Genomic DNA, 18,089 nt, shown 5'->3' on the forward strand with positions numbered 1-18,089 from the left:
CACACACACACACACACACACACACACACACACACACACACACGCACACGCACACGATGCTAGCGAATCCCGGCTGTCCCGAGCTTGCGCGCACGTCGAGTTGGATAGAATCTTCCGATAGAATCCTAGGGACCTACGAAGCTCGCTGTCGTAAGCGCTAGAGGCCTAAGCTCATGGCACATATACGTCCCTCCCCGCCGTATACGACAAACTCGTTATTTCCCGGCTGCCCAAATTACTCGCGTCCCCGGCGCGATTACCCGAGCACGCGCAGCGGCTGCTGCTGCTGCTCATCTCCCGATCTCGCCCGTCTCGTCTAATCCCACGTTCTCATCGGCCACGTTAGAATGTGATTACCGTTCATTTCGTGTCCGGATCCTTTTATTCAGATGAGACACCGGTCATCTGTCGTATGCTTTACGATGGTGTCAAAAAGAGAGAGAAAAAAAATCTCAGTCATGTTTAAGGGACCGGCTAAGAATAGGACGGATTATTCAAGATGGCTGCCACGAATAAACTTGCATTAAAAAAAGTAGGTGACGACAAAATGGGAATTACATATTACCGTGAAGCAAACAGCAACGAATGTTCTCAGTAAGTGAGAAACACTAAAAAGCAAATACATGTAAATTTGACAAGGAAATCACTTGGATTCTGTAAGGAATTCCTGGGCCGCAGAACAAACATCCCTGTGTCCAAATTGCAGTCAAAGTTTAAATAATTAAGTCAGTAAGCAAGTAAATAAATTATTAAATAAGAACAATATCTGGCAGATTCAGGACAAGCCTTTCGAAGAGGAAGAAAATACTTGGCATTCGAACGAATGAGGTTTCTCTGAACATGAGGTAACTGACAACCTGGGTGAGATTGCGCATGACGTTCCGTCACTATTTACGATACTTAATACGCTGAGCACAACACCGTAATCGAGTGTGCTACTCAATTAGGTCCAACGTCGCTTGTTTTATTGCATTCTTGTAGTGACGCTCTATTTATGTAAATACTCCAGTCACGATGCCTCCAGCGCTTCCTTCACTTTAATCAAGAACCTCCTTGACCTGAATGTATTCCATTCAGTCTCCCCCTTCCCTCATTCATTCATACCATGTCCATTAGGGCCTTCAGTTCACACACACACAAAAAAAGATGAACTACACAATTACAGATCTTTAAGCAACTGATCGCTTCCAAGGTAAACGAGTAAGTACAGAGAAGTAAACAGGCGTGGTTTTACATTCGTTTTCCGGCTGCAGTTACTGTTATATGGAGTACTACACATATAATTTTCGTGTCATTTGTACGTTGTTCTGCTGTTGCTTGCGGTACTCGTGGCGCTGGGAGTTCAGTCAGGCGTACGATATTCAAGCGCGACGACAATCATGTTTTCTCGCGCATTCTCAGTAGCGCGAATAAAAACTCCAAACTTGTTAAAATTGGACTACGGCGCTGGAAAAATTAGAAACCCATATTTAGGAGCACAGGAGATGGACGAAGTAGGATCGAAGCGCTAGGCCTCGCACAGTAAAGACGTGTTCGGATGCTTAGGCGGCCACGGGTCCTGCATTTTTCTACTTTTAATCTGTGCTGGATTCGGAGCATAGATGTCTAACCAGACGGCATGTCAAACGGGTAACGTGACCAATGAGACAATGTCCAGCGAGACTAAATACATGTCAAGCGAGGCCGAACGTCCTAATAGTCCGAACGTCCTAAGAGTCCGAACGTCCTAAGAGTCCGAACGTCCTGAGTCCGAACGTCCTGAGTCCCAATGTCCTGAGTCCCAATGTCCTGAGTCCCAATGTCCTGAGTCCCAATGTCCTCAGAGTCCCAATGTCCTCAGAGTCCCAATGTCCTCAGAGTCCCAATGTCCTCAGAGTCCCAACATCTGATGTCGGACGTTCTAAAAGTCCGAACGTCCACTATTGGACATTCCGTCTCGTTGGATATCCAGCCCGCAAGCGAGCATGCCAGCACATTTCACTGGCTCTAAGGAACTGTCGAAACTGACTTGTGGTATACCGATGGTCACAATGAATGCTCGAAGCTAAAATGCGGATAGTAGCGTGGTACCTTCGTGCTGCACTACAAAGCGGCACCTTTCGCATCTGTTACGAAAAAGAGATAACACACGGTTGTTTGACGGAATTCAAGTTCTCAAAGCAACACTGGGTCTATGATGGGATGCCTTAGTAATCGTGGAGGGCTTCGGATTAAGGTAACCGCACTGTACACGCACGTCCTTGCCGTGAAGGAAGGAAACAATCCGGTGAAAAGTATTGCACAATGCGATTGAAGTCATATAAACCGGCCCAGCACGCGACTGTCCCCTATGGGCGGACGGTAACGTTTTAATGCTCCCGCTCTGCAGGCAGAGTTACGCCAGGGCAGCCGAACTATTGCACGTCAATTAAAAAAGAAACTACCGGTAACCAAACACGCTCGGCCAATACACTGCGTCACGTGTTGAACTAACCCTTGTAAGGAAAAAAAATTGAAGGGAATGGCTTCCCAGAGAGTTAGCTTGCCAGGGCTGGCCGCATGACTTAACGCTCCCTTCTAGTTTATTTCATTCCACCCATGCTTCTGCATTCCGTTACAGCCGGGTCTCGAGCCCGCAACCTCGTGCTCAGCAGAGCAAGACCAGAGCCCACCGGGGCAGGTAACAGAAAGCACAACCGAAGGCAACGAAAAGTCATTAAAAAGACATCAAAATGTCCCTAGACTGTCGTAAACGCAAGTGCGCGCGCGCACGCGTTCAACGTTGCAGTGGAACTACACAGAAGCATTTGCCTTCTCGCTCGCCGACAACGCGCTGCGAGTCGAGAGCTATGCGACGTGCCGCTGTGGGTCAAGGCTGTTCGCCGACGACGACGACGAGGAAAAGTGGCGGTGGCGGAAGTAGCGTTCAGGGTGGCGTTCCGTTTGAAACGCTAGCTGCGAGAAAACGCCGGAGATGGGAACACGCAGATGGGAGAGAAGAATTATTAACCGTATTAACAGTAAACATTTCTGTAGGTCTTCTCTCGCTAACGTAGCAATTTCCTCTTACAGCAGGTGAGAACTAATTACGGAAAGCACACTGCACACTTCTCGGCACCATTATTTTCGTGCCCCCTTTTATTGTTTCCATCGTTACGCGCTTCTGAACAAGCATTATTTTATGTTCTTCCAGAGAGCTATAACTACTGATGTATAGTGCATTTTATTTTATTTTGTTATCGCAATGCTTATTCAGTTATACGTTCAATTGACGCTAACATGCGTAGCTAGCTTATTAGTGGCATATTTGCGATTTGGCTCCACGGTTTTCTTTTATTACTATCCATTAGTGTCACAATTTACACTTCAAATACTAGTTTCCTACTCAAAGTTTGTACTAATGTATTTGCAGCTACTAAACGCAAAAAATACACCATCATTTTCCGACCAGGAGGTCCCCATACGTTGTCGGGCGTCTTACTATGTATACAGGTGTGAATTTAGACCGAATGTAGACCAAACGTAGAACAAATGCAGAGCAACCCGCCGCCGTAGCTTGGGTTGCTAAGCTCGAGGTCGCAGGTTCGAGTCTGGCCGCGGCTGCCACATTTCGACTGGGAAAGAAATGAAAGAAGAAAAATCTGAAAAAAAAAATGCTCCAGTACTTTGATTTACACGCACGTTAAAGAACCCCAGGAGGTCAAAATCAATCCGGAATCCTCGGCGAGCCTCACACAAACAGATCGCGGCTTGGCACAGCAAACACCGAGAATTTTTAATTTTTAACGCAGACCATCGATTCACCGGAATTAAACTCGAAACTGCGTAGAAATGGCGACCTCCGTCCCGCTGCACACCTCCAACGCAAGCTGGCGTCAAACGGCAGAGTCGGAAATAAAAACAGCTCCGGGCGTCACATCACGAAAAGTCCCGGGCCACTGAGCCAGCTTGTGTGTCGGCCGCAGAGGGACTTGCCAAAAAATCACTGCGGCCCCCGGAGGGGAGGCCCGTGGGGGGCGACGAAAATAATTTCAGTGCTGAGGCAGTCGACCGCTTATTATTACAATGTTTCGGCGTCTGTAGCAGCTATTTGCACGATTTGTATGTCTTCACTTGTACGCATGTGTTCGAATGACGTATCATGTAGAACACAACGTATACAATGCGACGCCTTGTTTTATTGTGCTCTTTCTATCTGCGTCGTCAAGGTTTGCGTGCGTTTTACTATTCCGCTGAGAAAATTACCACCGCCCTGAAAGCGGCACAAATTGCAAAGTCGTATAGGGACTCTGTAGCTGCGCTCTTTATTTCCGTCCACGGTACAAACTTTCAAATTACGATGATGCACCCACAACCCTAATGTGAATGTCATGCCTGTCACGTGAGTGAGGAATGCAGACCCACGACAGGTCTTCGCTATTCTCTGTCCGCGCTCATGTTCAAGGATCCTTTCGGTACAAAAAACTTAAACGGAAACCAAACAGAACATTAACTTCAACCGTATGGAAAAGCCTTGCCCTGATGTCATCCTAGGAGCCATGTTGGTGAACACACTCCAACAGAGCCAAGGGTCAGGGGCCTCTCCTAAGGTTTCCTCCCTCTACGGAAGCAGGTTACCCACAGCAGTAGATTAGGATAGACTGACGTCATCCTGGGGGCCATATTGGAGAACCATCGCGGTGACAAGCTGCACTGTGACGTCACGTCAGATGGCTGGCGACTCCACCTCAAAGTTTCCGCACCAGCTCGCCCGTGACGTCACAGATTTTGAGGTCGTGCAGTTAATTTTTTTTTTTTGTATCGGTAAAGCATTATATTCTGAGCGAGGAGAAGACCGTGCAAGACTTGAGAACCCTTAATTTACAGAAGCACAACGGCCCAAACACGAGAAAGCTAATTCGAAATTTGTGGCGTCAGACTGGCGTAGAGACGCTTAAAAATTTTAACTTTAATCTCCATTTTTAATTCTGATAATAAACCTATAACGCAAAATTAATGAAAATAGTGTGAAAATTACGTTAACAGTCTAAACTAACTGTCCCTCTTTAGCAGGATTTTGTGAACAGGAATTATTGAGACTGAATCAAGTAGAGTGAAACCTCTTTATAATGAAGTTGATAGGGGAGCCAGAATTACTTCTCTATGTACATTACAAGTAATGAAACTTGAACCTATGGGCATCTCAAGGGGAATTTCACTTACTTCGGTATATCTATCGCTTCCTTATATCTCGGTTTGTCATGACGACGATAGACTTAGGCACCGGAAGCGAATCACATTGCATAATTTAGAAAATTTTCGAGCAATGAACGACCATTTCCGAATTAATATAGAACGACGCTCAATTCACGGTATGTCAAGGTTGGCTAGTTTCTGTCATTACTTAACACGCTACGAAGTGTCTATTAAACTTAGAACGACAGAAAGCTGAGCTAGTTGGTAAGGGTTCATTATGCAAACAAGAAGTGAGGCGTGCAGACAGGACACAAGAGTAGAGACGGCGCTCGTGTTGTCCACTTCTCTACCCTTGTGTCCTGTCTGCACGCCTCACTTCTTTTTTTGCATAATGTCTATTAAAAGCAGAAAGGGAGCATTACGAACAACACGACGCTCCTTAGTATGCACAGTATCCTTCAGGGAGTATTGCACCCTAAGCGACGTAGCCAGCTTAACTGCTTAAGTTCTGATGTTTTATGTCTATACTCTGCTCGCAAAGATGTTTTTCACCGTACTTTCGCGCTGATTTTACGCTTAACTGGGCACAGTTGACGCTCCGAAACATATCGAAAACTATCCGAAAGACATCCGTTATCTACACATAACGTATTGGAGGTTGGAATGCGCAACATTTTGACGAGACACACAGAAGAGACACACACCACAAGCGCTCTGTGGTGTGTGTCCCATCGAAATGTTGCGCATTCCAACCTCCAATATGCTATACCAACACGCCCAGTCGTCAACCTTGGCTACAGATAACGACTATTCGATTCGAAGACCGAATCGAATAGGACACCATTCGATTGGTTATTCGAAAGTTTCGAATACTCGTTACACACACCTATAATCTCTTTAGTCAGTATTCCTCTTTCTATCCGCAATCAGTATACATCAGCGTTTAATACTTCCGAGATGCTCGATAGGACAGGCTTTCTTGAAAGCACGTGTTCCGGATGAAAGACTATTCGTTCGGCGAGGCCGACGAGTCGCAAAGGGGCTCCAGACGGCTTGCTTCACGCGCATGCGCACGCGCACTCCTGCTGCGTGACATCTGCGCGAGCGTCCGGAAACGAAGTCGAACAAGCGGCTTTTAAGCGTCCGCCTCGTGACGTTATAAACTGCTCGCAGATGGGCATTCGTTCTCAGGCGCAAGCTCCAGTCAACGATCTCGACACAGCCGATAAAAAAAAAGAACAGGAAAGTTGCATAAATAAAGAATGCCCAGTTTTAATTTGTCTTCTTTTTTTTTTTTTGTTGCCTCCAGCCAACTCACAGCGGTAGACTATGTGTCGTGGGCGGGCTGTATGAAAGCTGAAGTTGCGGTACAGGGAGATATCCTCATACTTTCAATAACTCAGTCAGTCGATCAATAAATCAATCAATCACTATTTCCTCACGATCGATGCCGGAGCACATCGTCGAAAACGATTTCAAGGTCTGAACGCGACTGTGCGCGATTCAGAAGGCAGACTATACTAAGAAAAAATAAAAGTACTCTAATATCAGCAACGTAACACTCACGTGCTGGCGCCAGGGCTTCCACGCGAATTAACAAGAAAATAAAAATGGAGCTTTCGCCTCCATTTTCCCTTCTGTAATAAGCTTGTCAGCTTAAGTTCCCTATGCAGCAGTTCAGCACGAATTTAATCATAATAATAAACCAAACGACAGCCTATACAAAACGTCTACATCATTCGTAAGAATATATTTAATGAAAAATAACCAAAAGCAGTATGACATATGCCAATGCACTTTGTGCTTGCTAGGTGTTCTTCGCGTATTAAAATGTTAGCTTTGTCGATGTAGTTCCTTTACTGTACTTTAGTTGCACCCCTATTAGTAGATATCAATGCAGTCACTACACTTATGTTGAACGAACGCTTTGTTTTCAGAAGATGCTTTATCAATCATTACTGTGTATACCGTCCTTGTAAGCCACCCCCCTCCCAACTCAGTGCACAACATGGGCTTTGTAAGGTAAGGTAAAACGAAGTAAAACGGAGAGGCAAAGCAAAAGAGTAGGTCGAAAAATTAATCTGCAGAAAACTAAAGTGATGTTTAACAGTCTCGGATGAGGACAGCAGTTTACGATAGGTAGCGAGGCACTGGAAGTGGTAAGGGAAAACATTTACTTAGGGCAGGTAGTGACCGCGGATCCGGGTCATGAGACTGAAATAATCAGAAGAATAACAATGGGCTGGGATGCATTTGGCAGGCATTCTCAGATCATGAACAGCAGGTTGCCGTTATCCCTCAAGAGAAAAGTGTATAACAGCTGTGTCTTAGCAGTACTCATCTACGGGACAGAAACCTGGAGGCTTACGAAAAGGGTACTACTTAAACTGAGGACGACGCAACGAGCTATGGAAAGAAGAATGATGGGTGTAACGTTAAGGGGATAAGAAGAGAGCAGACTGGGTGATGGAACAATGGCGAGTTAATGACATCTTAGTTGAAATCAAGAAAAACTAATCGGCATGGGCAGGGCATGTAATGAAGAGGGAAGATAACCGATGAGCGTTAAGGGTAACGGACTGGATTCCAAGGGAAGGGAAGCGTAGCAGGGGGCGGCATAAACTTAGGTGGGAGGATGAGACTGAGAAGTTTGCAGGGACATGACCCCAATTAGCACATGACCGGGGTAGTTGGAGAAGTATGGGAGAAGCCTTTGCCCTGCAGTGGGCGTAACCAGGGTGATGCTGATGAAGATTCTGCGAGCATGTTCCGGCAGTACGGTAACACTGGTATTATTCAGCGCGTTTGCGAAATCTGCTTGCACAAGACACCCCGTTATCTTGAATGGTTGCTATTACGACGGGCGCCGTAGTCACGGGCGCGTAGATATTACTTCGCCAAAATGGCACTTTTATTACAACAGCAATAAGCAAAGGCAACGCCCAAGTCACCGACTCGGAAAAAGAATAGAGGGGAGGGTCCCTAAAGGAGCGAAGTAGCGCAGCAACCCTAGATATTTGCGTTATCGCCACAACAGTGTAGTTGCCCACTTCTGATAAGTTCTCGCTCGTTATTCAGCCATGCTAATGAGACACTTTTTTTTTAAAGCATATAAAGCGTCCTTATCGTATGACCTTTAAACAACGTAGCTCAAGAAAATGCTGTTTCAGCTCTATTCGTGCTGCTAAATGACCTGACAGTACTGGAGGCTTGCGTGCGAACAAAATGGACTAAAAAAGAAAAAAAAAGAGGAAGAGAGTCTGTTGCCTTCTGTCGGGGACTGCTTTCAAAAAAGGCTCGTGAACACGTTAGGTCAGGCTTAATCAGGCCTGACTATGACAGTCTACGTTACGCAGGGAGGTAGGTAAACCCACTGCTCTTGATTCAGTAGGCGGGTTAACGATGTGTTCGTTACAAATTCAACGGCGCACGCGCTTTAAAATAGGTTTACGCGGTAGTTGCGGTAACAAGGAAACAAGAAAAAAGTTCTTAAATGCACTGATATGCGATATGACCGACCCTCGAACGCGAAAGTAAGAAAACATCCCGAAATTAAGCACGGTACGGCTTATATGGCTGATTGAGAAAGAAGTGCTAATGGTGTCGGGGGGCCGTCAACACTCCTTACGTCATTATAAGCCAGTGGACATTAATTGGCGAGCTGTACCGTTGGAGGTGCAACTGGGGAAAAGACCTAGTTATCTCGTTACACATTTTTTGTTTATCCGTTACCGACACGAATATTAATGTCGTGGCATAGTGGCTCACGACCTCATTCACCATTAAGTGTATAAGATATTTCCAATGACAAGGCGCACCAAGTGATAACGCCGCCGCGTGCTAATAGCCGAAGATCACGTGCACAACGTCGCAGACGTACGTAAAAAAAAGAAAGAAAGAAAGAAAAGGCCGAGCAATACGGCAGCTAGCTACATTGCCAGAATAAACAAAATGAAGAAATGACGCGCAAATGAAACCGCACAAATGCACGGGGATCCTCCCCCCCTTTTCCAAACCCCACAACCTATGACTCACACCAAAGCCCCACCGGCTTCCCGCCCCAACTTCGAGCAGACAGGGCTCTCTATCGACCCAGCCATGGGCGTCACCTTCCAAATGCCGGCGACAGCTCGGCCAGACGGGGTGCGACCCCTAGGCCAGACAAAAAGTGCGGCATCCGAAGAATGTTTAGAATCAAGTAGGTACAGTGCGACATCCTCACACTCAAAAATATTAAAAAAGAAGTGCCCCTTGGCTTACGGCATCGAGTACTGCAGGCAAGAAAAGGAAGAGCCGCTTCGCGTATTCAAACATCGTGTCTTTCAAAAAAACGCGTAGAAGCTTGGAAACGTGAATTCCGCGTTCGATTGGGAACAAGCACGGCCAAACGCACACGGTGATGCGCTATCGAGCTGTGCAATCGGATACGCTTGCTTCCCACACGTTGAGGGCAATGCGGGCCAAATTTCGCAAACATTGCAGCAAAACCGCGTGGCGGGCGGCGAACGACGACGAAGGGCCCGTCTCGCGAGAAAAAAAAAAGAAGGAAAGAAAGAAAAGAAATCGCGCCGCTTGCCGCCGCCGCAGCGAAAACACGTTTTGTGACTCTTCGCGACTTCTTCAAGGGAGGAGCTAGTGAGGCTTCTGCTGGCACCATAACCGGCTGCGCTTGTTTCAAAGCCGGCAAAAGTAAAGAAAGAAAAAAAAAAGTTCGCGTTTCGTCCGCCCATCCTCCCAGACCCAACAACCACTTTGCGGCGCCGAGTCTTCTTGCGTACTACGAAACTTGTGTACTACGTAATTTTCGCAGCAAAGAGAGCTCGCGAGGAAACGGGAAGGTACTACACGCTGCACCATCACAGCATTCGTTGGTGGCCCAAAATTAAGCGTGACGCGGTTTTTCAACGCCGAACACGATGGAATGAACTCGTCGAAGGCCGGCCACACCGGCGAACGAACCGATGTTCACCCCAGGCAGTGCTATAGGACGCGAGAACGCCCTTCTTCAACACTGTATTTTCGCGCTTTGCTTTCTTTTCCTCCCCCGAACGCCGGCACATGGGCGATAACACGCTGTCGCCAGAAAACTCCCCGCACCACGAAGATGGTCAAGTTCAGAAGCGCAAAACGGACACCGGCGATCCGGGTCGCCGGCAAGCCTCCGCACGAAGCACCAGAAACGGGGCGCCGCTTTGCACTTTCCCCTCCTCCCAACTGCCATTTGGTGCCACCATCATTAATCGACGCCGGCAGACGCCAGCAGGCCTGCCTGCCTGCCTGCATCCCCCTCCGACTGCTATAAAAACTACGGCTGCGAGAAAGCGAATGCGTCGATCGCCCTCCTCGGCCGCTGAGCGGGCGCCGCAAGAAAATCGTGCGCGAACAAAAGGCTTTGTATACGAAGCGCGCGCGCGCACAAAAACGGGCGGCCCGCTGGCGAGACATCCACCGGCGTGCCGTGCTTTGGTCCCAGCGTGCGTGCGTGCATACGTCTGGCGTGCCGGCGTGCACGCTGAACAAACCACCGGCGAAGCGGCGGCGGCGGCCGGCATCGGATCTCGTCTCCTCCTATCCGGTGGCTCCGGCGAGCAAACGGACGTTGCCCGACCGAGACTTTTGATATCGGCGAGCGCTCGCCGGGTAAGAAGACCCGGCCGGATCGGGTGCAGGCAGGAGCGCGAGCGTTTTATTTTATGCAAAAACACACTCACCTAGGGAGGGTGTGTCGTTCGTACACCCGGAGCTTGCGACGTTCGGTAGATGCTTGTTTCTTTTTTTCCCCCGAAGAATCGTTCGATGCGAAGTGGTACTTGCGGGTAGGTTGTAGCCAGAGCCACTCGTGCTTCGTAGGTGAAAAAAACGGAATCCAGAGGCGTCGGGCTCGCACAGCTCACAGACGCGCGCCGGACGGAACAAGTAGTCGCACGGAGGAGTAGGCAAAAAACGCCGGCGGCGGCGACGCGACAGGGGGAGCTATCGCGCACGTTTTGGTGAAGCGACGACGACCGACCGACCGACACACCGGGACGCGATGCGAGGTCTCTCCGGCTTCTCTCTTTCCTCCTCCGCGCGAGCCGCTGTTTCGCCTCGCCTCCGATAGACGGCGCCCCACTCGTCGCTTGGCCAGGGTGGCCAGCTGGGGTTATCGCTGGATTTGGCGGGAGAGCGAAAAACGGAGAGAAGCGCGCCTCCGCGTTTCGATATCCCGACTTCAGATGGAGCCTCTTGCTCTGTAAGCCTCTGCTCTGCGGTAAAGCTAGGGAAACGACGGAGCATATTTTATTAGAATGTGAAGACATCTATCCAGCGGTCGATTTAGGCACCACTGGCCTCCTTGAAGCCCTTGGGTTCAGCGGGAGCAGTGGTAAAGCAAACAGGTCCGCAATAGACATCAGTAAGAGGCGATTGGAGGATTGGTGGAAGAAAAGTAGGGAAACGACAAAGGACGGAGACGTACAAAAGCACAGTTCGCAATAGGGTATCAGAAAATTTGGACGTGGTAGTTCATAGTGTGTTTTTTTTTTTCTCATGGGTTAACCTAGGTAGGATATTAGGCAGCATAGTAGCAAGAGCTTGGTGGCGCAAGCCACCGCCCCGTTCCAAAGGGGACGCTCATAACATCCATCCATCCATCCATGGAAAGCAAATTCGCAAAACTGACCTCCTCCTCCCTTATTGGTATTGAGCTTGCAGTTGTTTATGGTGGTCTCACCTTCATGGAGGAAATAACTTTATTCAACCATGCTCACCTTGGCGAAGGGCGATTCTATGCGGATAATGTGAAAAGCACCTTGCGATGTTCGATCTCTTACGTTATATGTGGGACGCCAAAGGCGGCGACTATCAGGGGCGAATTACAGAACGTCTACTGGTTTCGCTTTACCATGGCAACTGCGTGAGCCAATAGCGAGTGCAGAGAACGAAATGTCCGTTGTAATTCGGACACCCACTTTATTAGAACAAGGGTCATTAGGTGCGTGGGGCAGGAATTGGGATGTGAAAAACTTTATTGTACATATTTAGTGCACTCTCAGGCAATCTCGCACCATTTGGGACTTCTATGTTGTTCTCCGAACAATAATCGCATCATGCTTATGAAGCTTTCGCTCAGGTTAGAGAGATAGAGATAAAAGGAAGGCAGGGATGTTAACCAGTCAAGAGTGCGGTTGGCTACACTACGTTGGGGGAAGGGAGAAGGGGAATAAAAATAAGGCAGAGAAAGAGAGAGATGGGTTAGAGAGACGTGCATGAACAACACTACAGGGGTTCCTGTCTAAACACATCAGAAAGGAGAGATCGTATTTCTCGACTACTCAACCAAATTTGATGAAGTTTGTTTCATTTGACAAAGAAAAAGTTAAGATCTAGTGACCACTGGGAGCGGATTTCTTTATTTAGGCGGTCAATTTTGTAATTAAAGTTGTTCAAAATTAAAATTTTTTAGATAACGAAACTTGCAAGTTTGCAACTGTGTAACTAAGCAATGAAAGCGTTCACCATAATTCTCTAAATTCCATCAAATAGAACATCTAAACGCGGACAAACCTGAAGTAATTTACATGCCTCCTGAATAAACTATAAATATGTGAGTAGCATTTTCGCAGCACCCTTGTAAACATTGTGACAAATTCACATTATATAAGTTAATATACGAAATTTCTCCGCTTTGGATATTCAGAAGGGTGCAGTCGGGAGAACTCCGATATCTGTTCGTGGTTAAAAAATAAAGCTTCCTAATCTTCGTGCGTCTGTTTCCTTTTTTTTAATGTTCTCCATCTCGGGAAATGCTAAAGGAAAGCTTACGTCAATAGTTCGCTTCCAACAGTCACTAGAATTTAACTTTCGCGTTCAAACCCAATCAACAAATCAAAGGGTTAAACGCAGAAAAGCAACGCATAAAAGCATTTCTGCGTTTCACACGTGTGTGTACAGGCGGCATTGGAGTTGGGCCCGAGCTAAAACCACCTCTTAACGCCCCTCACGAACAATATTCGCGTTATCAGCGTGACATAGCATTCCTGACAGGAAAGCATAGAGCCCAGAATTTTCAAGAAAGGAAACGCAAGCGAAAGTGACGACTATCGTTTGCGATAAAAGATACGCTGCAAAGTGTGCAGACTTTTCTTAATATGCGCACACTATTGTCTTAAACATTCTTACATACTACGGGGCTTACGTATGTTGCCACCAAGCAATAATCGTCACCTGTACCTGCGTTTCCTTTCATGAAAACTGTGCGCTCGTTACTTTCCTGCCAGCAATGCTATAGGCGCAGCTGACAACGCGAATGCAATTCGTGACCTGAAAGTATTGGACGAGGAGCATTAGGATGAAGGCAAGGCACGCGAGACAGATGAATATCTTTTGAGGACAAATCCCAAAGGGTGCAAGCATTCCTTAGTGCGTAATCATACTCGATCTCAAGGCAACCGCAAACACGCAGCACACGCATGCGAACTCCCCGTGAAGCCATTCCCTTCGCTTTTACCCTCTCAGTATAGGCCTAAAACGTGACCTCTGAGACTTGGCGTACGGCTCCACAATGTTGGGTTGTCGTTAGTTTTCAATCGTATGCGCTTGTTCGTCTGTCCTGCTGTAGCTCTGCCTGCATCTCGTGGCCTGCATAGTGGCAGTACTAAAGCCTACCGCGCGCTCTGACGTAACGATCATGTGATCGGCCGATACGTTTGGCCTCAGTCACGATCACTGCTCTCTCTTGGTGATTTCCATCCTCTGTGACTCCACAAATAGTTATTGATACGTGTAAGCAAAAACTAAAGATTCCTAATAGCCGATGCAGGGCCTGCTGTAGTATGCGCTGACCGCCACAACACGGTCGCGCAGAAACAACGCCTGACGACCATTGCCTCCAACCAGTGCAAAACCATTCGTGGATCCTGTCTCGTATCGGACAGCGGCCTTTTGTTTTTCGCATCCGTGCACTTGTTCGTCACGCCACTTATAACCATCTGTACTCGGAGAACACAGCGTCGGGCGTCTCCACTCCATTGGCTGGTAAAACTTATCGTCGACAAACGACGCTCCCAGGGGGCCCAGATAAAGTTATAGCTAACCAATAAACAGCGGTTTGCGTCTACAAAAATAGCCCAAAGACAAACGGATAACTCAGGACAAACAGAGAACTTCATCGTCATCATCATTAGCCTGTTTTAACGGCGTTTTTCAAGCGAAGCTTGTATTGTCTCACTCGTGTCGGCATCGATGTTGCCGTACGAAAAAACTCAAGCCGTGCGAAAATGAAAATTGCTTGTCGGGCTGTGGATTCAAATTACGGACCTCCGGGTTGCGAGACCACCATGCTAACCGACTCCGCCACTGTCGGCTTTTTTTTAGCCTTTTTATTGCAACAACCAGATACGAAGAGGTGACGTAATGCGTTACTTAGTTTTTTTTTCATTTATGGTCTGCATTTTGCATAAATGACCCACTCAGCCACCGTCGGTTCATCATACGCGCCCTTTAAAGCGGGGTTTTACAGTCAAACCTCGATATAACGAACACGCATATAACGAATTATTGAATATATCGAACTCTTCCGAAATATTTTTGTCAAACACATGTATTTTTAACTTCCTATAGCGAACGCGGTTTGGCATAAAACGGATATAACGAACTTCGCGACGCCAAGCCCTACCTCCCTTTACTAGTAGGCGGCAGGCTTCGTTGCACTACAGATGTGTTGTGCGGCGCAGCAAACGTTCAGGACTACCTCGCAGGCGCTGACAGCTCCACAGATGCCACGTCGTCATCGAGAGTTGACAGCCAAAGAAATCGTCCGCATCTCGTAACCGCTGACAGCGCCGCTTCAGCAGCGGCGTGATCGAATGTTGCTTTTGCGTTTTAGTGTTTGCAGTGGCGTGGCCGTCGTAGCGTTGTGTGGAGGCTCTTTCGGTGGTCGTGTCGAGTGCGGTGCGCGGGTGTGCGTAGTGCTGTGATGGCGATGAATGTGAAAAAAAGAGTGGCACTGACGTTAAAGACCATGCTCGAGATTATTCAACGTGCAGTGCTATTGAGGGCAGTGGGTTTGCCCTTGTTGAGTGTTTGCAAACTGTGGAACAGGGCGTGATACTGTATGCGATCAACACAAAGAAGCAGGCCGCGATAACGCAGTTTTTAGTGCGTAAATAAATGAACGTGACCCAAGTAAGCATCGTTCGAGTTGCTGTGCCTTCTCTGATTGAATTTTGCTCCTCTTGCATGTATTTTTTACAAAATTTTATATTACGAATTATGGATATAGCGAACTAATTTCCGAATTTTTAACTGTTCGTTATAACGAGGTTTCACTGTATATGCACGACGAAGTAGACGCCGCGCAAGGCGCGAGCCAATCACAGGTGTCCTTTCCCTCCGGAGGAGGATGGCGTGATCGCCTGTTCGCACGCCTCGCTCCCGTCGTTTCCCGCCAGTTCAGGCCCGGCAGTCAGTTGGAGAGGCCGCGTGTGGTTCGTTTTGCCAAGGAGCAGGCTGCGTTGAAGGAACGGGAGCGGGACTCGCGTCATGCGTTCGGCCGAAGAACAGGCAGCATTTTATGAACGCCACCGGGAATCCGCTCGAGAAAGGGCTCGTCGTCGAGGTGCCGCCCTCACCGTGAAGGAGCGCTTAGCCGAGGCGTTACGACAACGAATAGCCGCAGATCCCGAGCTTCGCTTGCAACCCCTCTTCACAGTAGTGGAAGGGTGGTCAACTTCTGTTTATTTTTATTTATTTTTTATGGCAGGGCGAGGCCTCTACCAGCGATCTCCAGTTATCCCCAGTCACGCACGAACTAAATCCATCTTGTGCCTGCAAGTTTTCTCGTCCCTTCAATCCACTGAATCATCTGCAAACCCCGACTGCACGTTCCTTCCTTTGAGAAGTTGAGACGCTTTCTGTTACTTTAATTTACACCCTAAAAAGTGAAAAAGGGTGTGAATGTGTCTATAACTCACACCCTTAGAGTGTTCGTTATATAACACCCTAAGGGTGTGAGTTATAGACACATTTACACCTTTTTTTCACTTTTTAGGGTGTAAATTATTGTACAGTGTACGCGATAGATCTTTTATCCGACACCACTTTTCCCTCTTAATCTCAATGACAGTAACAGCTACACCCGTTTGATCTGATCCATGTCACCGCCGTTTCTCTTTCTGAAAGTTGCGTCTATCATTTGTGTTACAACGCTCATTGCGCAGTCTTCTACCTCTTCTCAATCTGATTTGCCGCTCTTCATGTTTCAACCCCATACTTCACTACCAAAAGATTGCAATGCCCCTTCATGACTTCTTAGCACGCATGGATAATTAAATGCACAAGTGTATAGCTTCTAGAGGCTGAATACCAATAACTAATTGGTCTCTTGAGAGGTCATGGGACATTACCATAGCCTTCTTCACATTAATCGCTGAACTTACCTGTGCTAAGGCCTTCAATAACTTGTTGCATGTCAGCCCCAGTATTCCTGAAAATAAATTCTGCCAAACCACGTGCAAAGCACGCGCATGCTGCTCTTGGCAGCGCACGCACATGTCTCGTCAACAAGATCAATATCTTTTGGAATGCGTATGTGGCGTTCAGAACACCAGTTCATATGGCGCACATGACCGTGGTCCATTTTCAGACTTATTGTACGGCGCTCAATGCTCAGATTGGCATCATGTGGCGACACTCAGTGTCTGCCGATGCGATTTTGTGTAGTTTGCACGTTTACATGAGCAGCCTACAGCTTTCATCAGGCTAGCCCTGCGTGATTTCTTCAATGTCGTTCACCTGTGAATCATGGGGGGACAAATCACACATTCTCATGCACGTCTGCATGACATCGGAATTTATGTCACTGCTGATGTTGGCTATAAACCTAAAGGTACCATTTGAGTATTGCCACTGTAAGCTTGTGAAGAGAAGTACTGTTTCCTTGTGCCTAACCAAGGCTTCAATGAAATAGTATGCCCATTCCCCACAGCTTAGTTTCGATGAACAACTAGTCAAGCCAAGTCTGCATAGTACACTGCCTCGTTTTTGATAGCCATGGCAGAAACTGCGTTTGATCAGATGAAGAAAAAGAACAGGCGTGAGGAGATAAAACAGTCATGGTTCCGAAAGTGCTCAAAGCAGCGCTGGTGCAATACTTACGCAGCATTTCCCACAGCCTGAAAAAATGTGGCCTCAAAGAATGGCGTGAGACAAATGCTATCTGCGCCGTGCAAGCTCTCCAGCCTCTGCAAACGCAAAGCTCCAAGGGAAAAGGCACTAGCAGTACATGTGCAAAGATGCACGCCACCATGCTCACAAAATGTGCCGTATTAGTCGTGCAGCGAATACCTTTGCCATCTGGCCGTGTCTACACATCGGTCAGACGGACCTATGCCTTAACGACAAGCTGCGTCAACCCCGCCATCACATCTCGACAAGCACTGGTGGCAACTTACCTCTACATTGGAAATAATGCGCTTGAACTACGGATTTCAAATCTAAATATCATCGGCAAAGGAGGGTCAAAAAAATAATTCGCCGACCATTACGACTCTTCCTAATACGACATTTGAGCGCAGCTCTACACGTGTTTTCATTTCGAGATATATTGACGCAATGAACTTGGGGGAGACGTGTAGCAGAGTGGGCGATCGTCGAAAATCTGATCTGCGGGTCAATCTCGCGTCGGCTTTTGTACATGACTCGTCGAAGGTTCCCGTGTAATCGCTCGTGCGACGTGGCTTCCAGAAAGTACTGCATAATTCGCGTCGCGCATACAATCAAACTACAAAACAATCGCAAACCATGACAATCGAAACAAACGCGAACGAGACCAAATCAAGCTAACCAAGCAAGCTAGAGCTGACGCGAGCAGATAATAGTACGAAACGAGTGGTTCGGCTGAGTCCAGACACGAGTACGCATCTAACGGTCGGGCGGGTCCTCATGACGCCACTTTC

The 18,089-nt window shown here is 47.6% G+C and overlaps 1 protein-coding gene across 1 annotated transcript in view; it reads right to left on the reverse strand.

Moving 5' to 3' along the window:
- Window positions 1-11,182, reverse strand: part of LOC139050799 (fibrous sheath CABYR-binding protein-like) — a 135,609-nt gene extending 124,427 nt beyond the window's left edge. Inside the window, exon 1 of the mRNA XM_070527561.1 lies at window positions 10,866-11,182. The gene's annotated coding sequence lies outside the window, so the exon portion shown is untranslated. The remainder of the gene's footprint in view (window positions 1-10,865) is intronic.
- Between the last annotated feature and the right edge of the window lie 6,907 nt (window positions 11,183-18,089).

Source organism: Dermacentor albipictus, chromosome 10, assembly GCF_038994185.2.
Source record: "Dermacentor albipictus isolate Rhodes 1998 colony chromosome 10, USDA_Dalb.pri_finalv2, whole genome shotgun sequence".
NCBI lineage: Eukaryota > Metazoa > Arthropoda > Arachnida > Ixodida > Ixodidae > Dermacentor > Dermacentor albipictus.